The 21,735-nt window shown below is 42.6% G+C and overlaps 1 protein-coding gene across 7 annotated transcripts in view; it reads right to left on the reverse strand.

Moving 5' to 3' along the window:
- The window catches only part of DAB1 (DAB adaptor protein 1), a 1,026,794-nt gene that overhangs the window by 750,087 nt on the left and 254,972 nt on the right, over positions 1–21,735 (reverse strand). The window contains exon 2 of one of the 7 annotated variants that reach the window (XM_053244271.1): positions 382–527. The exons of the other annotated variants lie outside the window; for them this stretch is intronic. The gene's annotated coding sequence lies outside the window, so the exon portion shown is untranslated. The remainder of the gene's footprint in view (positions 1–381; positions 528–21,735) is intronic. 7 annotated transcript variants of the gene reach the window in all.

Raw genomic sequence — 21,735 nt, forward strand, 5'->3', positions numbered from 1 at the left:
AAAAGAGAGGTTTGGGGTTTGTTTTTTTATTAACATTATCTCCTGAAGTTAGTATATGCCCGTGTCCTAATCTCTCTTAATTATGGGGTCTGTGGTTTTTTGCCATTATACAATTCTGCAAAGATATATCAGTCAGTTTTTTATCTAGCATTTAAATGAGTGGTGTCAAAATTCACCGAGGAATTCCTACTCAGAATATTGTCAAGGAATGGGCATCGGAAATATAGGAATTTAATTCGCTAGACCTTTTCTACATGTTTTTCTGTTGTGCTGTGTTACTTAAATGCTTGTGGACTTAACTGAGATGATGATACTGTACTCAGAAAACGTTTCAGCTCATCCAGTAACAATCTAAAACAAGTGTGCTCATGTGTGAGTCACCTGCTGTGAAGACAGTGCTTGAAGATCTAATGCCAATTGTCAAATCACCATCGTGTTCCTAGTGTTGAGATGCTGTTTTCTGAATCCACCATGTTGACATTTGCTCCTCGTGGCAGGTGAAAACAATCCAGGCTATCCCCATTAGACTAAAAAGCAGAAATATTGTGTGGTGTCACAGCCATATGGCTAGCCTCGTTAAACAACCAACATAAAAGCCTGCAGTTTGACACGGTCGGACATTCCTGTGTGTGCAGTCCATCATTGTTATAGACCAAAAGGTAGTTCCATGCAAGTCAGGACTTGAGTATTCCACAAATGACATGGCTGAGGAAATAAATATACAAAATGCCTTCAAAGTATCTATTTCCATTTTTTTTCTTAGTTACAACTGCAGACACAACTGATGAATGCAAATACCTGAACACAAACATGGCCCTCTGGGGCACTTAATTGCTTAGGTGCAAGCCATAATACTCATTCTTGGCACATAGACATTCTGCCTTTGTTAGGGTTAATTTGGAATATAATCACTCCAGACAAGTTTCCTAAGAGCTGTTCTACATATTACAAAAAATCCATTGGTAGATTGGAAATGTAAAATTCTGGACTGTACCACTTCATAAGCTTGAGATTTCAGATTTTAAAAGCTCCCTAGATATTGTTACCATATCAAAGAGAGAGTTACACTAAATCTTTCTCTCTGATGTACATAAGATGCAGTAAGTGTCTTAGGTAGATGAACATTAAATTATGATTTTCCCTCTCCAAAGTCTGAAGTGGTGCAGTCTAGAATTCTACCAAATCATTTTGCATCATGTGGAATGGCTCAATGCAGAGATCTAGGCTTTATCCTGGACAGCTATTCTTAGCCTTATAAAGAAAGGGGTGGTAGGCACAGATCTGAAGAAGAGATCAATCATTTAAAAATAGTATTGGGTTGGGGGCTTAGTAAGGCAGGGGCAGCACATGTGCACTATGATCTATCCCACCTTCCCTCCTTTCCACATTGAATGATTACACCCCTAGCCAAATGGATATTGAATATTCATTTATGCTATTTAGCTTTGGAGTCAATATAAATCTATATCAAAAGTGCTGAGATTATTGTAGAATGTTGTGAATGACATGGCAACTGATACAAATTGCAAAGTGATATTAAGAGACAAATACATTTTCAGTGATAGAAAGAGAGGAAACCATAAAGCAGGACAATAGATCTGATATAAATCGGAAGGAAACAGATGGGCTGAAGCACAAGTGCCTTTTCCTTTATAGTGCACAATGTGTCATACATTTATTCCTCTACAATCCAGTTAATAGTATGCATTAAACATGGAACTGGCAATTGAATATAAAGAGATTTGGCCACCCAAATCATCTGTGCATTTTTATTTTTATTTTATTTTTTGCAAATCAAAACGCCAGTGTTATCTGGTTTCCTGCAGGAAAAGCACAGAAGTCACAACAGAACTGTTAAACTGCACTGGCATTCCTAGATCTCAATTTCACGATCTTTTGTTGTCGTCACAGATTTTTACTGCAATCTCTCTCTCCATTGATGGGCACTATATAAAGCTATGCACACAATCCCTGCCATGGCAGGGAGGTGCGGGGGATGGGAAGGCAAGGGTTCCACCTACCTTTCCCCCAGATGATTCCTGTGTTTCTTCATGCGTGTGCCACTACACACCCATACAATCCATAGTGCTTCTGGCAGTGTGGATCTCCGGGCGCCAGGTCAATGTGTCCTGGTCTCCGGATATGCTACAATGCACTGTGCAATGAGGTGCACAACTCTAGATGCCCAATTCTGTACGTGCTTGAGCTGCAAGCAGCCTGAGAACTCAACCCCAGCACCGGGGTTGAATGTGGGCAGTGCTGGGTTCCACACAGATTCCAGCACTGCACATGAGCAGCCTGGGTTAGCCTGCTCATGTGAATAGCTTCAATGACTGCCTTCCAACCATAAAAACAGGAAGAGACAGTGGTGTCCAGAACTTGGTGATTTATTCTCCTTGCAGTATGTATACTAACATCATAAACTAAGATGGTTAGAGTGAAGATTAATTTTGGGCTAATTCAGATGATACCTTCTCTAACCAGCATCCCATATGAGAAATGCACGAGTATGTCATGAGCATGCATGCCCCTCCCTTCTCGCAATGCACCATTCCTCAATCATGTCAGAGTAGTTCAAGGTTTGCCCCAACTGCTGTTCTACATGCAGTTCAAACACTACTTCAAAGTAGCATCTGGACCATGTGTAGAGGACCAGTTTGGATGAACTGTGCTTCTGCATGATTAAGAAACGGCATACTGAAGGGGCAGAAATGCACACTCATGTGTTTATTATGTAGAGTAGGCTGGTTGAGCAAAGTATCATCCAAGCTAGCTCACTGAAGGGAGAGGCAGGTTCATGGTCTCATATACAAGCATCTCCATCTATATATTTAATTCTCTAAGGCATACCCATGGCTAATCCCATGCGTGGCAGCTCTCCTGAGAGTTTGGAGAGCTGCCGGATAGGCTAGCCATGGGATTGGTGGTAGAGGGGGAAATGCTGGTGACAGCAGCGATCGAAGAAAACTTTGGTGAGTGGCCAGCTGGCAGGCCGGTGGCAAAAAAAGTGGGAGGACAAAACGGTGACGGGCCGCACACCGCACAGGTGGGCAAAATGGCAGGAGATGGGTGGGAGGACGGGCAGGCAAAATGGTGGTCATGGCAGGTGGGAAGAAGGCAGTGGTGGCAGGCAGTCGGCGGATGGGCCAGCAGGCAGAGGAAGGAAGAAGCCAGGCAGGTGGGGTGTGTGGGAGAGAAAACAACCGTGGTGGGGAAAATGGCAGCAGGGCAGGCAGCTAAAGCATAGATGCTCTGTGCACGGCCCAGCTAATTTTATATAATCACCTTAGCAGACAAGGTGTGCAAGTGGCCAGACATCAAGCAAGCCAGGCAGAAGGCAAATAAGCAGAGAGACTAATGCCTGAGAGCAATAAGGAGACTGAATCAAGAGAAAGGTAAAACTGATTATTTTTTGGAGATGGAAGGGTAGTGTCTTCTACCATTCATCTGCTTTTACAAAGGGCCATGAATCTGGATTACCATATTTATTTATATTAAACACAGAGACAATCAAAACTGAGTGGCTTGTCACATACAAAGCCTGAGGTGGTCCACTATTTATCAGTTGCTTAATAAAACAGCTATTTGGCTTGACATACTGCCTTCGGGTTGATTCACAGATTAAATATTCTAGAGAGTTTCACAAATTAAAATGCATAGGGGGGAAATGTAATGCAGGAGCAGAAGTACATGGATCACATGTAAGGCCAGATCCATGACATTTGAAGTTTCAAGAAATTATTTTGGCCATCACAAATCAGTCTGCATAGAGGTCTTCTATGGTATATTTCCGTGTTTTTTCTTTATATGTGGGTGAAAGCGCAATTCCTAGATCTATAACAAAAGAACAACAGAGAAGGGAATCTGCCACTGATTAGCTAGACTAGGATCATTCTGTCAAAGAGCTCAGTATGCAGCTGAATGGCAGTTTGAACATGAGAAGATAAAAACATGAGAATAGGTGTGGATAGTGCAAGATTCTGAAAGAACAATAGTATTAGCTCAGTGATTATATCTGCTGTTTAATAAAATAATAATGTCCAGATTAAAAAGGACATGTGTACATGCAGTCTGTGCACCACCTAATGGTGCAGCGGGGAAGTAACTTGCCTAGGGAGGAAGAGGTTGCTGGTTCAAATCCCCGCTGGTAGGTTTCCCAGATTATGGGAGACACCTATATCTGGCAGCAGCGATATAGGAAGATGCCGAAAGGCATCATCTCTTACTGTGTGGGAGGAGGCTATGGTAAACCCCTGCTGTATTCTACCAAAGAAAACCACCTGGCTCTGTGGTTGCCAGGAGTTGACACTGACTTGATGGTACATGCAGTCAAGTCTTTACTTTACATGCAGTCTATACCTTTCCAAGATAACTAGTCATCCACCCCTGCCACTAACTTCAGCAATTGCAGGTCCAGTTCCAGTTCTTGGTTGGTTAGGCATGGATCTGTAGCTCAAAGACAGAGCACATGCTTAAATTCCCAGTGGCCCCCACTATCAGTGAAGACTCCCCGGCTAGACAGATCCATGATCTGACTCAGTACAAAGCAGCTTCCTGTGTCAAGATATTCACTTTGCCAGAGCCACATGGAGATACAAAAAAAGAAAGAAAGAAAGAAAGAAAGAATCTGTAGCACACACCAATCCTTTTGAAATTTAAATATAGTCATGCATGAAAGCAAATTTTGAAAGCTTCTCTTGCAATAATAAAAGAGGCTTGTGCTGCTATAATTTGCATGAAATGTAAACACACACAGAGAAAACCTCCTCCTGTTGATTCTGACACACTGTTCTGAAAATAGCACATGTTTTCGCACCACTGTATTTCTCCAAGGCTCCCGCAAATCCCTAGCTCTGCAAATGGGCTGAAATGAAAAGCATGGCTGTCATCTGGTGTGCTGCTATCTGGACACGTTGTGACAAAGCTCCTCCATACTGTTTGTTGGTAGTCATTCAAGCAAGAGAACATTAAACATTTATGTTATTTATTGTGCAAGGCTGGTTAAACCCAACAATGTAGCTGGCTAATGGGGAACATGGAAATAACCAGGTCGGCCATGGAGGGAGCAAAGAAAAGCCAGGAAAAGAAGGGGGTGAGGAGGAAGCCAGATTTATGACAATAATAAATGCAAAATTTGCCTTTCGCCTGCTTACAATTCAGTATTGTGAAAGAAAGAGATTTTCAATTAAACCATGTACAAGATGTTTCCTACCTAAACTGACTGACATGATATGCAGTGTTATGGAGCTGGACATTTAATGCTGTTAATATCAGATAGCAGCACAAGCAATGCTTCTGCAGTTTCCCCCATTGTTGTGAATGGGGTAAACTGTGGAAGTGCTGCTAATGTAGTCACCTATTCTTAACAGTGTCAAGGCTGCCTTGGAGTCCACCGCAATGGCCTTATCAGCCACCATCTCTATCTATCTTCTTAATGTCGGATCCCATTTATATTAATTATTGTCCCTTCACCCAGAATGCTGCAATGTTGTATGGCATAGGAAATGCCCTTCAATTCTACTATCACAACTCTGAAATACTTCATAGTTGTGAAAGTTAGATCTCTTGATACACATACAGGAGGAAGCTCTATTGTGCAGGACTGGAATGCAAAAGTCCTTAAAATTACCTTGTATTCAATCATCATATATGGCAGTGGTTCCCAACCAGATGTTGGGTTCTTCCAGACGTTGCTGAACTACAACACCCAGCATCCCCAGCCATAAGAGTTGTAAAGGTCTTATAGAATTTTGAAGTTGGGAAGGATCGTGGAGGTCTTATATTACAGGCCCCTGCTACAGCATACCTCTCCTACAGCATCTCTGACAAATGGCTCTCCAGCCTCTCTTTGAAAACCTCCAGCACATGAGAGGCTGCCACTGCATACGAGGCAGGCTGTGCCACTGTCAAATGGCTATTACAATCATGACGGCGGCACTGCTAGGGGAGAAGGGGAAGTAAGCAGAGACACTTACTCCCAAGGAAGCAGGTGTAGGATTGTGTTTACAGCATAAACTACCATTTTATTTTAGAAGAACGGAATACAAGGCCATTTGTCTGGCCATACTGTAGACATACATCAGACCATGCCATAATATGGTCTGGATATACAGTAAAGTAAAGTGTGCTGTTGAGCTTTCTTTGGTAGAATATAGGAGGGGTTTACCACTGCAGTATGAGATGATGCCTTTCAACATCTTCCTATATCACTGCTACCCAATATCGGTGTTTCCCATAGTTTGGGAAACATACCAGTGCAGATTCGAACCAGCAACCTCTTGCTCCCTAGGAAAGTTAATTTCCAGTTGCACCATTAAGTGGCCAGATATACAGTAGTAATAGGAAAAAAGATTTTACAAAATATCAAGCAGAAGGAGGAATGTTTGGCATGACCTACTTGGACATATGCATGTTTAATTCTTCTCTTTTTTATACTGAGTAGGCTGCCTAAATAATTTAGTTCCTGTTGGCCTGCAGGTTACCAAGAATCTGATATTACAGATTCCATTTTGATCTCTTTCAAGAGAGCAGATGTGACATCCTTTTGCATGTTTTCTGCTGTCTGCCAGCTTCAGTTATGGCCTCCAAAGATTCACCATTCTTTTAACATTCCACTGCTGTTTGCTCCTCACTTAACTAATGAGACAGTCATTCTATTTATAGCCCACACTTCTTGGGTTACATGTTAGTTTACAGTGCCTACAACTAGACTCGAGTCAATAAACTGATAGGTATTTCACTGTTCCTGAATTACAAGAGCCGAGTGTGCCCTGTGCCTCACCCTGGCTTTAAGGGGAAAAAGTAGGATTTCAGAAATTTGCATTTCTATCCTTTTTGCAAGTGAGATTATTCACTTTTTAAAAAGTTTTCAAGTTGTACTCCATTGGGTATTTTCTGTTCACTTTAAGGTAAGCAAAAAATCTCAAGGCCTATTTAGTTCCATCACTCCTCTCCCTCTGGTCCCTGCTTCTCACAGGCTGACTTCTTACCACAGGAGACCTAATAGCCTTGCAAACTGGTTAGAGTAGCGCTCTTGTGCTTTAATTAGTCCCACATTTGAAACTATGGAGGAAACCCCCCCCACAAAATCAGCAAAAATGGAGACAGAACAAGGTCTTATGCCACTTCCTTCCTTTGCAATCAGTTAACTCATGGAATAGCCCTACCTGTTTCTACCCTAACTGACTAACCAAAGATTCGACCTTTGTAAGCCACTCTGCACTGGGGGCATGCTCAAGGAGGACAGGGAAGATTTCTACCAAATATATCAATCTGGTTTCTAACCAATCTGCTTTCCAGAAAAGCCTGCAGTAGATTTTAGGCTTCTTATGAAGAGAACCATTTCATGAAAGGAATCTATTTTCTGAGAGATGAGACTAATGACACTACTGAGCTTTATTCCTTTAGTATGGAAGTTTAACTTGGCAGTTTCATCATGCTGTCTTGCAATGCAATGATATAAAGCATTTCCCCCCGCTTGGATTTTGGTCTGAGTTGGGAAGGAAGGACGTTGAGCCTGCCTGCCTCCCTCCCACTCCCTTTCTTTTCTTATGGCTTCAGCAACAGCAGCAGGAGAATGGAGAGACATTCCTTTGTCTTCTCCTTCCCCTGAAGCCTGGCATGGAGTCATCACAGTGTACCAGATGCAAAGGCGGTTGGGAATTGTAATCTTTCCAGCACTATTGACACATGGAAGAGGCACTGGAAAGACAATTCCCAGCTCTCCTGTCACGCTGTGATGATTGTGTACTAGGCATTAGGAGGGGGAAAGCAAAATAGAAGCACATCTAGGAGAGGAGAGCTGGTCTTGTGGTAGCAAGCATGACTTGTCCCCATAGCTAAGCAGGGTCTGCCCTGGTTGCATCTGAATGGGAGACTTGATGTGTGAGCACTGCAAGATATTCCCCTCAGGGGATGAAGCCAATCTGGGAAGAGCAGAAGGTTTCAAGTTCCCTCCCTGGCTTCTCCAAGATAGGGCTGAGAGAGATTCCTGCCTGCAACCTTGGAGAAGCCGCTGCCAGTCTGTGAAGACAATACTGAGCTAGATAGACCAATGGTCTGACTCAGTATATGGCAGTTTCCTATGTTCCTATGTTCCTATCTCTCCATTTTCAGTACACAGTCATAGTTGTGCAAGACACAAGGAGAGCTGGGAACTGTAGTTTTTCCAGTGCCTCTGTCATGTGAGTAGTACTGGAATACTACAATTATCAGCTATCCTTGCATCTGGTACATTGTGATGACTCTGTGCCAAATAATAAGGAGGGAAGGGGAGAAGGAAGATAAATTTCTCTCTAATCTCCTGGACACTTTCCAGATTGCACGCTGTTCAGCAGTAGTTTACTTTGGCTTGGCAGGATCATTTTGTAACCATAAATAAAGGGTGTTTCAAAAAGCCACCAGTGGGGGAGCAGTCTTTTCTAGCTGGCATGAACCTCCTACAACAGGAAAATACATCTTTTAAAAAAAAAACAGCGAGGCGAGTCTTACAATCTGTGAGACTCGCTGAAATGGGGTTTGCGGGGAGAGCCTGCTCTCCCCGCAGACGATCCCCAGACAGTCCAGATGGGGACTGCCTGCTATGTCAGGCACATGACTACCTGCTCCACATGACTGCCTGCTCCGTCAGGGAGCTGGCAGGGGCTGCGGGGATCGCAGACAAAACCCGGAAGAAGGCATCAGAAATATGAGCAGCAGCTTGCTGACAGTGCAGGGACTGCAATGTCAAAACACAGGGAGTACAGAATCACACTTAACAGACATGTAGTGACACTTTTGTAGTGTATAATCTGGAAAGTGCCCTGCTGCTGTTGCTGGAGTCATAATAAAGTTAAAGGGGGGAGGGCTGGACAGGAGGAAAGAGGGAGGGGAACTATGGGGGAATTTGGAGGGGTTGTGAGTAGTGGTGTGCACGGAACCGTCTGGCCCGGTTTGGAGTGGCCTCGAACGGAACCGAGCCAGTTCGGAGTGGCCTCGAACGGAACCGAGCCAGTTCCATCCAGCCCCCATCGAATGCCCCCCCGGTCCATTTTGGCCACTGCCACGCATGCGCAAATGCCCTCTGCGAGGCCTCCAGGACTTCAAAGCAGTGGTACATCTACTGGTAACCTCCAGACTGGATTACTGCAATGCTCTCTATGTGGGGCTGCCCTTGTATATAGACCGGAAACTACAGTTGGTCCAGAATGCAGCAGCCAGGTTGGTCTCTGGGTCATCTCGGAGAGACCATATAACTCCTGTATTGAAGGAGCTACACTGGCTGCTGATATGTTTCCAGGCAAAATACAAGGTGCTGGTTATAACCTATAAAGCCCTAAACATCTTGGACCCTGGGCATTTAAGAGAATGTCTTCTTCGTCATGAACCTCACCGCCCACTGAGATCATCTGGAGAGGTCCGTCTGCATTTGCCACCCGGCTCATCTGATTGCCACTCAGGGATGAGCCTTCTCCTCTGCTGCCCCGAGGCTTTGGAATGCGCTCCCTAGTGAAATAAGAGCCTCCCCATCTCTGACAGCTTTTAAAACGTCTTTAAAGACACATCTGTTCACCCAGGCTTTTAATTAATATTGTTTTAATAATTTTAATGCTGTTTTAAAATATTGTTTTAAATTTTTTCAAATTGCTGTAATGTTTTAAACTTTTTGTATTTGTTTTAACTAATGTTTTACTGTTTTAATGTTTTTTAATGTTGTAAACCACCCAGAGATGTATGTTTTGGGCAGTATAAAAATATGTTAAATACATACATACATACATACATACATACAAGTTACTGGATATAATACAACAGTATGTTTTCAGAGTGTGAGTATGCTACTCAAAATACTTGCATAATTGTGCAAAAGTGTGCAAGACCACTTATGCTGCACTGCGAGCCTATAGAAGCACAGGTGGTTCAACACTATCTACATTATGCTGAGCTGGATGTCAGTCATTGTCTCAAAGATTTATTGGAGTCCATGCTTGATTTGAATCAAATAGTCAAGTGGAAATGGCAATACACTAATAATTTTTTAAAAAAAACACACACCAAAAGCTTTATATGCTAATTTGCTTTAAAAATCATTATCATTTCAGTGGAGAGGCTAAAAAGAAACTATAGTGGTCACATGACCAACTACCTAATTTCAAGTCTGTTCCTTCTATGCAGACAGGCTATTGAGAGCACAATGAAAAGCAGAAAGAGGTTGGCCTCAGTGGAATAATTTAAAAACCACCAGTGGGTGCTGTCTGAGTCAGAGTTATTGGTAGTCAGGCAGCTATTTCAGACAGTCTTTGCACTATCTTAAAATTGAATATGACCCTAGATAAATAGAAAGCTAATAAAAACAGCCATTTTCTTCCCAACTATAGCAGCATTATCAGCAGCTGTGGGCTAGTCTACTTTCCTTACATTCAGTGCTTTACAAAACAGTGTTAACAGAGAGGGGAAGTAATTCCTGGACCAATAGGTGTATTGGCAAAATACGAATTGCATGTGAAGGAAGAAGCCCCATGCTACACAAATCTTCTACTTTTGCCTTTTTTGCTTTGTTATTCATGGAGTACTCTTCCCCCTCCTTTCCTCCCTACAAGCGGGATGGCCATCCTAGAATCCCCTGCAGCATTTTGCTGGCGTAATGTATTCTTATTCATCCCAACATCCATTAAGTTATCAGACAGTCGCAGCCTCCTGTGTCATTCCACAGTGTCCTGAGCTAGCAACTGTATGCTGACATGATGTAGTCTATGAATATAAAACATTGGTAGAAATTAAGCTATATATGAAAGGAAGTACTAACATGCTAGCAATAAGGGATAGAGGATTTCTTTTCTTCTAGAGAAGTGTGCTTGTTTAATAGTTTCTTGACTGTATTAGAAACGGGCTATATTTGGCATCTTGTACTCTTAAGCTGAGTTCTGCACCACTGCCCCTAATTGCATATTGCTCTTCTTGTATTTTAGTTTGTCCCTTGTCATTTCCCATGCTTTGTTCCTGTGCTGCTCTTTACGTGTTTGCAATACACATGCAGAAAGTTCAGTCCTGGAATATTAAAGGCCAAGAAATACAATGGGGCCCAAACATCAGCAAGGAGTGCCTCCGCACGTAGTTCTGTTTGCAATTAGAAATTTGACCTTCTTAATCAATAAATGGACCACTACTTATTTAATATTACATTTCTAACCCATGGAACTCAAGGCAATATGCGTAAGACCAGTTACATTTATTATCTGCCTTCCCCACAAGGACACCAGGGCAGCATACAAGTTATGCATCTCCCATTTTGTTCCACAACGATGAGGTAGGTTGCTGAGAAAAAACAACCAACTCAAGGTCATCCTGGTTTCATGGCTGAGTGGGGGGATTTGAACTCAGGTCTTCCTGGTCATATTCTAACACTCTAGCCACTTCACCACACTGGCGTTCCCAGGCAGCCTTCCATTCAGGCACTGATCAGACCCAGACCTGCTTCTTTGGCTAGTGACATGGCTTAATAAGTGAAACCACCAGCAGCCAATACATGAAAGTCAAGAGGATAGAGGAATTCCTGTCCTTATATACTTGTAGGTAGCAGTGCAGGCAGGCGATTTCTGACTGTATAGCTGCCCTGCCCTTGGTCCAGGCTGTTGACACCAACAGCCTGGACCCAGGTGATTATAGGGTGATTATCCAGTCAGAAACTGCATTTTCACAGTGCTGGCTGTGCCATCCTTTAGCCTCTGCCACTTCCTGCTGGTGCCTCAGGCTAAAGGCAAGAATTCCCCTCTCCCCTTGATACCAAACACAAGCAATTTCACCTCATAAACCAGCTCACTGACTACCACTGGGCAGTTTGGACCATGTATTTGGCCCAAAGTTCCTCATCAGTCCAAACATTGCAAGGAACATTGTGGGAAAGGACAATCCTCTTGAATTAGTTCTCTGTGGAATGCCAGTGGACAAACTGGAGTATTCCAAGTAGCCACAAATCCCATGTTGAGGCACTCCCTGGCATTTATACCCAGTGTTTTTAATCATAAGAAGTAGTTTTCCCACTCTCAGAGCCTTCCTCTGTAGATAAGCAGTTATCCTGTCCCAGGTGGGGTTCAATGGTAGATATGTGTAGAATGTTTTGATGGTGAAACTTTCCAACTCACAATGGGCCAAAATGAGCCATCTGCCTTTAAAATGTAAAAGGAGAATCAGAGCTCCTTCCAGCAGGTGCACCTGGTGGCCTCCCAGACCAATGCAATATCCTGGGCATTGTAAGGGGGGTGGGGGGAAACATTGTACACTTGCTCAATCAACCATATGAACAATGGGCAGCCAAGGCAGAACAGGTTGTAGAATTGTACCAAGGTACAATGAGAATCACTGAAAGAAATGCATCTAGTTCCCCTAGAGTCACCTAGATGTGTCTACAAACTCACAACTACCAGATGCAATCAACTTCAGTCACCACTGAAATACTCTAATCAATATTCCCTTCCTATCCTCTAATTTGCATATTCAAGTCCTCTTAAGGAAGCTTCGCATACATGTACTAAGAAGTACACCATTCCCTCTTCTTAACAAGAGCAGCATTCCTCTACTAATACAATTAGAACAGAGAAAAAAATAGACTCCTATCACATTAGAATAACACTACACCAGTGGTGCATTAAACTGTTACTCCTCTTTGCACTAATGTGACAAGGGTGGTGCTAAAAAGCTTCCCCTCTTTAAAAAGAAAACTAATTTCTGTGAATAGGAAGAAAATTGAAGCACTGTTTATCAGCACAATAGCAAGTGATAATAGGTTGAATCAAGAGCAATTAAGAACAGTGCCTTCTTTTCAACTCAGTGTATGCAAATAAAGAAACTTGAACATGATGAAATTTAGGTAGAGACACAATTGCCTTACAGCCTAATATCCCATGGCCACATTTTATGGTACTGTTATGCCCCTGGTAACCGGGCAAAGAGATACCTTTTTAAAGTGGTGGTCCTCTTTATTTAGCAGGGAGAGAGCAACTGGCCCTATCCATCCCCAGCACAGCCTCCCTCCAGTGACTGGTGCTGGTGTCTATCTTTGGTTTCTTTTTAGATTGTGAGCCTTTGGGGGACAGGGACCCATCTTTATGTAGTTACTATTTCTCTGTGTAGACAACCTTGGAAACCTTTGTTGACAAATTATATGTAGATATTTGTTGATATTGTAGATGTCTGGTGGACATCTACAAGAGAGAACTCCACACTGGTCCAGAGGAATAAATCTTGGGAACTGACAAGTCTCAAGCCCCTCCAGGATTTCTTGTGGGGGGCATTGCCCTCTCCGGTTCCATGTAGCTTCACAGGCTGGCAGCTTCATCAGTCAGTCCCTGTTTTGTTTTCCCAGAAGTCCCTGCGATTCACACTGCTGTCTTATTTATTGGTGTGTTTGTAAGGATAAGAAGAGGAGAAAATTCTTCAGGTTGTAATCCTGGTGTGTGAAGAAACAATGGGGAGGGAGGAGAAGTCTTGGGTGGGGTGGGGGAGTGAAGAAACTTTTGACAGGACTGGTCAATGCCTTTGAGGGCTCCATCCACTGATCAGAGACTCAGAAGGCCTGCCCTGCCTACAGGTGGAGCGGTTCTTTTCTGCTTGGAGAAGTTGGGCATAAGCATCTGAGTTCAGACAGCAGCAATTAAAATAATTAAAATCAACAATGTGGAAGAATTCTGTCAATGTGTACACTGAATGCATGGTTTCTTGGTGCTATCTCTGGTGAACTACTCTTGTGTGCTCTCTCTGGTTAACTGTAATACATTTGTTTCAATTCATGTAATAAAGCAAGGCTTTTTAAAATATGCAGCTAGAAACAAAATGTGCAGTTCCAGGAGCAAATGTGCAGTTCCAAAAGAACATTTGTTTGGTTCAAACTTTCAAGTCATAGAAAAGTTGTATTGTATTTAACTGATGTAAGGACAAGTACATATGTGGATTGGTAATTGGTTGAAGGACAGGAAACAGAGGGTGGGTATAAATGGAGAGTTTTCACAATGGAGGGAAGTAAGAAATCGGGTCACCCAGGGATCTGTACTGGGGCCGGTGCTTTTTACTTTATTCATAAATGATGTAGAAGTTGGGATAAGCAGCAAGGTGGCCAAATTTGCAGATGAAACCAAACTATTTAGGTTAGTGAAATCCAAAACTGATTGTGAGGAGCTCCAAAAGGATTACTCCAAACTGGGGGAGTGGGCGACAAAATGGCAAATGTGCTTCAGTGTTGGTAAGTGTAAAGTGATGCACATTGGGACGGAAAAACCCAACTTCACATATACGCTGATGGGATCTGATCTGTCAGTGAATGACCAGGAGAGGGATCTTGGGATTGTGGTGGACAGCTCGTTGAAAGTGTCGACTCAATGCGTGGCCATTGAGGCCTGTGAAAAAGGCCAATTCCATGCTAGGGATCATTAGGAAGAGGACTGAAAATAAAATGGCTAATATTATAATGCCCTTATACAAAACTATGGTGTGGCCACACTTGGAGTATTGTGTACAGTTCTGGTCACCACACCTAAAAAAGGACATTGTAGAACTGGAAAAGGTGCAGAAGAGGGCAACCAAGATGATCAGGGGCCTAGAGCACCTTCCTTATGAGTCAAGGCTACAACACCTGGGGCTCTTTCATTTAGAAAAAAGATGACTGCAGGGAGACATGATAGAAGTCTATAAAATCATGCACGGTGTGGAGAAAGTTGAGAGAGAGAATTTCTTTTCCCTCTTACACAGCACTAGAACCAGGGGTCATCCGATAAAATTGATTGCCAAGTAACTTAGGACCAACAAAGGGAAGCACATTTTTACACAACGCATAATCCACTTGTGGAATTCTCTGCTACAAGATGTGGTGACAGCCAACAACCTGGATGGCTTTAAGAGGGGTTTGCATAACTTCATGAAGGAGAGGTCTATCAATGGCTATTAGTTTGAGGGCTATAGCAATAGCAATAGCACTTACATTTATATACCGCTCTATAGCCGGAGCTCTCTAAGGTGGTGGCTATAGGCCACCTCCAGCCTCAAAGGCAGGATTCCTTTGAATACCAGTTGCAGGTGAGTAACAGCAGGAGAGAGGGCATGCCCTCAGCTCCTGCCTGTGGGCTTCCAGCAGCATCTGGTGGGCCACTGTGTGAAACAGGATGCTGGACTAGATGGGCCTTGGACCTGATCCATCAGGGACATTCTTATGTTCTTAAGTGACTGAAAGCAAAGTGAACAATACAGGTTCTTTTAGAACTGGTGGGTCTGTTAACTACAAGCCAGCTCTTTACTATAAGGGACTCTCAGAAGCTAAACTCTAGTAGATCATTTTTTAAGATGTTTGTGGAATCTGATTTTCTTTAGCTACATATCTATTGGTCTCTAGACCTGATAAAATTTGCTGGGGAAAGGGTCTCTCAACATCAGCAGAGATTACAATATTTCTAATATCCAAGTGTGTTTTAGCTTGTTACTTAGCATTCAAAATGTATAGCTATAGTGGTTAGAATACTCATGTCTTTTTAGCTTCAGAAAAATGTAAACATTTTTCCTTTGGAGATCGGATGTGCAACATTTTATGCTGCAGGGAATGTTGGTTTGCTTCCTTCAGTACCTCCTTCATTGGTTGCTTGAATTATGTGCACCCTGTGGAGCACTGGGGCCAGAGAGCATGTGACTTTAGAAGGTGTCAGCTAGTGTTAAGAGAGGGCTGAAGAAAGTAGCAAAGGATATCTTTGTGTGGCCAAGACAACCAAAATTCTAATATAAATTCCTGCAGAATTGGAGCATTTCTAACATAGAGTAGCAAAGAGCATGCTGTGTCATGGGCCTCCCATCAGAACAGGCAAAAATATAAGAGCACCAACCCTTCCACCTCTCATCTTCTCTATTCTCCATACTTAAATTCTTTGTGCATCAACAAAGCTGCTGGTAATTTTTAATATCATATTCACTAAACCTTTTGTATAAGTGAGCAAGTGTTCCAACTATTTTAGTGGTCATTCGACCAGCAAAACACAAAGTACAATGCTTTACATAAAAGCAAGCTTTACATAAAAGTGAACTTGGTCAAATAAAGTAATAACCCCCCAAACCTACTTTTGGGGGCTCCTCCCACAACAAACCTCTGTGGACTTAAAAAAAATTTCAGCCACCGCATGGTCGAGGGGTGGTTGCTGGGGGGTGAGCCGAGCAGTCTTTCTCCCTCCCCTGGTGAAGGCAGTGGTGGCCATAGTGATGCTGGGCCTGTCCGTTTGGCCCAGTGTCTCTTACTAACTGTGCAGGCAAGAGACGCTGGGCAAATGGACAGGCTCAGCATCACTCTGGCTGCCACCAGGCAGAGGGGAGGACTGCCCGGCTCACACACACACACCCCAGCAGCCACCCCTCGGCCACACTGTGGCTGAAATAAAAAAAACAAAAATGGAGGTTCAGCGAGGCGGGTGTGGGGTGGCTGCACTAGGCCCACTGGCTGTTTGGAGCGCCCCTGGACATTGTAGGCCATGGACCAGGGCCCCACGTTTGGGAGGTTAGAGTGCCTCTGGTCACAAGACAGCATACTGAAAGCTTCACTTATGTCTCTCTTTCACTATCTGCAATGACTCTATACATAAGCTCACAATATGCAGTTCTGTTCCTATAGGAGGCAATGCTAACAAGAGGCAATGCTAACAGAGGAACTCTGTCCTGTACTGAACATTATTTTTCTTTAAAACAACCCTGTGAGGTAGATAATCATTCCCCATATTTTCATGCAGATGCTCAGGGACAGAGTGTTGTCCAAGGCTACCCAATACCCCCTTTTAGCATGTCCTTCCCTATTTAAAAAAGTGTAGATTTGTATTCCTATTGAAATCCATTTTCTCAAAAGTGAGAGAGACTAGCAATGTATCACTCTGCAGATGGTGCTCTACCACTTTAAAAGTTGTAACTTCCAAGTCCCTATCATATCACATCTATTTTACAGAAACATGTGCTTTTTTGCTCTTGAAGGATGACGCTCCAAACTAGAAATGCTAGAACTATCTGGTAATATATTTGTTGCAACACAAGGAAATAAGAGTGAATGAAAAAGACAAAAAAGAGAAGGAAACCAGTTTGTCTATTCTGTGCACACCTCAAGCTTGCCTCTTGAGCAAATGTTTACACTTTAATTTACATTGCCTGATAATTCTTTAAAGATAGGATGCTCATACTGTCACAAGAAAAATGGGTTTGAATTCTGCATATTTCATATTTGTGCACAGCTCTCCAAAAAGGCTGTGAGCATAATATATTGCACTATTTCTTCTTGAAGTTACCTCCCAAATTTCTTCTCAAGATAAATGAGATGGCTAGGTAGGACGAGCCCTCCCTCACTGCCCCCCTGCCCTGTCTCTGGCATATAAAATGAAAACTGAATCTGTAAAAAACAAACAAACAAAAACCTGGAGACTGATAAGAGGAGAAATTTATTACATGTGTCCGCAGTCTTAAGAGTAATTATATGTTTGTGCATAATTTATAGATACTGCCACTGAGTTTGTTGTTATAGGCTGAACATCTATTTAGTGGTTATAGATAGAGCCAGAGTTTTCAGTTTACTATTCCACCCCCCAAAAGGAAACAATGTAAACTGAAAAAAATAAAAGTAAAGGACTTTAAACTGAAGATGGAGCAATATTCAGTTTAAGCTCTCTCTCTCTCTCTCTCTCTCTCTCTCTCTCTCTCTCTCTCTCTCTATATATATATATATATATATATACACACAAACTTCTATTACTAGTCAAACATATTCTTTCTTAAGGGCATTAGTAGCCAAACATATTCCTTATTAAAGGAATCTGTTGTTTTTCTGTGTTGTCTTATCATGGGCCTGTGACTACTGTAGAGTTGCCATGGTATATCCTGAACAAAATAGTCATAGGAAGTCCTTGGCTTAATGCTCTTCATGTTAAGATGAATGGTCCACAAGACATTTGCAAATCGCCACCTTGTTTCAACTTTACAACTGTGTTTCAGCTTTACAACACTTGCCATGGGAGGGGAGGCTCCACTAGATGGCTACTGGTGCATGCACTAGAAGAGAAGGGAGGAGACTTTACTGTACTTTACTTTATTAAATTTACAGTCATGGACCAAGACATATAGCATAAAATCTAATAAACAATAAAACATACAATTTTAAAACGCATAGATCTTCTACAACTGATAATGGTATAACAGAATTTAGCTGTAACATAAGATATTGCATAATCGAGATCTGACAAAAGAAAATTTACAAAAGCCTCATCAGATGACCCTCCTAACCTGTGTATCAGCAGGGAGATCAATCATTGTCTAACCTCATGATAGAGCTTGCAGTGGAGCAAAATATGAGCTCTAGCTTCTATGTCACCTCAGGGACATTTTCTATCTTGTAAAGGAAGGTGCTGATATCTCCCTTCTACAAGAGCTGAAGGAATCGCATTAAAGCGAGCTCTCAAAAAAGCCCACGCATATTTATTAACAGATATAGAGTAAAAATAATAGTTTGGGGCAAACCCTTCTCTTGTTTTTAATAGTGAATAATAGTTAGGCAAAAGAACCTTATCTTCAAATCTCCGTACTGCCTTCTTTGCACCAATTAATCCAAAATCTAGTAGAGCAGGAGGATTTAAACCCATGGAGGTAAGTTTCTCCAAAATGGTAAGAGTCCATCTGGGGTGTGGATCAATCGGTAGGTACTTAATTATAAGTCCCAATGGACTGAGGTGAATTTTTAGCCAATAATTAATAGCTGACAACCAGACCCTTGCGTCAATTATAATTAGGCCTGCTTCCTGATGAATCACTGAGCTGAGTATACTTCTAGATACACCAAATAGAGATCTTAAGAATGACGTTTGAATCCTTTCAATAAGCATACAATCTTTAAACAGGCCTAGCTGAGCCCTGTACAGCATTTGAGTGATTGGTTGCTCTACAAATAATTTAATGGCAGCTGGTATGTGATAACCTCCCTGTGTGTGAAAAAAATCTCAGAATAGCAGATGAGGGATGCTTAGCAGTATCAGCAGTCAGCTTAACATGTGTAGATAAGGAGCCATTGTAATGGAAAGTCACACCCAGATATTTATACCCATCTAAAATCCTTAAGTTTAGAACTAAATCAGACTATTTTTGTTTTAGAGTAGTTAATTTCCAAATATTCAGTTTGGCAATAACTAACTAAATCTGCCAAAGCTCTGTTTAGGCCAACTTTAGACTGAGTTAGAATTACAGCATCGTCATCATACATTAATACAGGCAATTTCCTGTCCGCTAACTTCGGAGCATGAATGTCAAGTTGCTGCATTCTTTTAATCAAATCATTGATACAAATATTAGACAAAGTGGGTGCAAGTATACACCCCTGTCTTACTCCTTTCGATGATTGAATTTCTTTAGATAGATGGCCACTTGAGTTAAGTCTCACTCAAATAGAAGAGTTTTGATATAATTTATAAATTAACAAGTCTCTTATCTATTGAGAGTGAGAATAATTTCACCCAAAGTAAGTCTCTGGAGATTGAATCGAACGCCATCTTAAAATCGACAAAAGCAGCATATAAGGGAGATTTCAGTTGGCGGACATGTTTATCTATCAGATAATGTAGTATAAAACAATGATTCATTGCTGAACAATGGTTTCTAAATCCTGCCTGTTTGTCTTCTAATAATGCCTCCTGGTCCAGCCAATGACATAATTTCATACTAAGATGTTTCACGTATAGTTTACTAATAACGTTTAATAGACTTATGGGTCTATAATTCACCAGATTCTCTCTAGAGCCTTTCTTATACAAAGGAATTATTATTGCAAGTCCCCAATCTGTAGGTATTTGTGCTGATTGGTCTATGTATATAAAAAGAGAGGCCAAGAGTGGCGCCCACCAGTCAATTTGACTCTTTAGAAGATCTGGAGGAAGATGGTCACTGCCTGGAGATTTTCCTGATTTTAGCTGTAAAATTAGCTCTTTGACTTCAGTAACTGAAACTGGATGCCACTGAGGGAGAACAGATGGATTTAGCTCAAGAAGATATAATGGAATCTGTCTGCTAAAAATAGAATGATAGTAAGACTCAGAGGGAGGAGACAAATGCAGCTCAGGCTTACATTGTCATCAGAACTGGCACTCCTGGTGGGGACAGCTGCTGTAGCATCTAAGGCTGTAGAGGCGTTGACTACTTGCCTGCCCAAGAAGCTCCCCCTGCCAACACTGCTGCTGCTTATGCTCTTCCTCCTCCAGCCTCAGCTGTTGTGAGGAGAGGGAGGCAGCCCAGGCCATTCCTGGCCCATCTGCCACTTCCTGCCCAGGGCCGTAGCCACCATTGGGCATCTGGGTTCAAAGAACCCGGGCTGCCATCCCTCAGGTGCCATGCCTTGCGGCCCTGACACCCCCCCCCCCACATCTGATATCAGATGCCGGGGGTGGGGCTGGTTTAGCTTCCGAGTGGGGCTGTGCGGCCCCATTCAGGAGTTAGATGGCCAATGCTGTGTTTGCAGTACAGCCAGGAGAGGCTCTCCCTGCCTTTAAGCAGGGAGAATCACTTCTGGCTGTGCTGCAAATGCAACGCTGGCCTGGATCTAACTCCCAAATGAGGCCATGTGGCCCCATTCGGGAGCCAGACCACACACCCCGCATCTGATGTCAGATGTCGGGGGTGGGGTAAGCGGGGCCGCATGGCGGCCAGACACGGGCCACCGCTGGCCTGGCTCCGCTATTGTTCCTACCCATTCACCTTCTCTAACTGTTACCCAGGAGGAGGAGGAGATGGAGGCATTACCCAGTTGCTTCACTTCCATCACAGAAAAGTGAGAAGAGCAGAAAAGTGAAAAAGAGCTGGGAACGGGATTGGTGGCAAGGATGAGCAACTTCTGATTCTCCACCATGACCATCTCTGTTGAACATCTGCGACTGACACACCACCAGCTTTGACAGCAGCAGGAAAAAACCAGGGTATCTGGCCTTGGTTCAGGAACCAAGCCCCCATTTATAACATTGCTTTGCATGGGATAATAGTAAAGTAAAGATAAAGTGTGCTTTCAAGTCAATTTTGACTCCTGGTGCCCACAGAAGGCTGTGGTTTTCTTTGGTAGAATACAGGAGGGGTTTACCATTGCCTCCTCCCATGCAGTAAGAGATTATGCCTTTCAGCATCTTCCTACATCACTCTTGCTCGATATAATTGTTTCCCATAGTCTGGGAAACATACCAGCAGGGATTCGAACCCACAACCTTCTGCTTGTTAGTCAAGCATTTTCCCACTGTGCCACTTAAGATGACTCTATGGGATAATAGTAAGTAAGTAAAAATCTTTTGACTTAAGACACGGTTTTTAGGGACCAATTGTGTTGTAACTGTGAGGACTACCTGTATTTTGTCTGTTTTGCCCATGAATGAACTATACCATTAGAAATATGTGAATATATGCTCCTCATTAAAGATGTCCTAACCATTAAGGTATATCCGCTGAAATGCTGGGTGGGACCAAAACATGATTTTATTTTGACAGAACTCTTTGCCAGCCAAGATATATGCATCTGATTTTACAGTAAGGCTGAGCTGATGAATCACCAGAGCAAATATAGAGCAAATTAGGAAGATGTATTGTTGGGTATAATGCCCCTCCCAAACCCAAATCAATTTAATTAGTTTCATTTGTGGCTGTTTGAAAACTTCACACCACTGTGTTCTGCCTGAATTGTAGCACCATCCTGCAAAATGGGGAGAGAAGCGTCATCCTAATTTTTAGCACAATACA

Source organism: Hemicordylus capensis, chromosome 4 (genome assembly GCF_027244095.1).
Source record: "Hemicordylus capensis ecotype Gifberg chromosome 4, rHemCap1.1.pri, whole genome shotgun sequence".
Taxonomy (NCBI): domain Eukaryota; kingdom Metazoa; phylum Chordata; class Lepidosauria; order Squamata; family Cordylidae; genus Hemicordylus; species Hemicordylus capensis.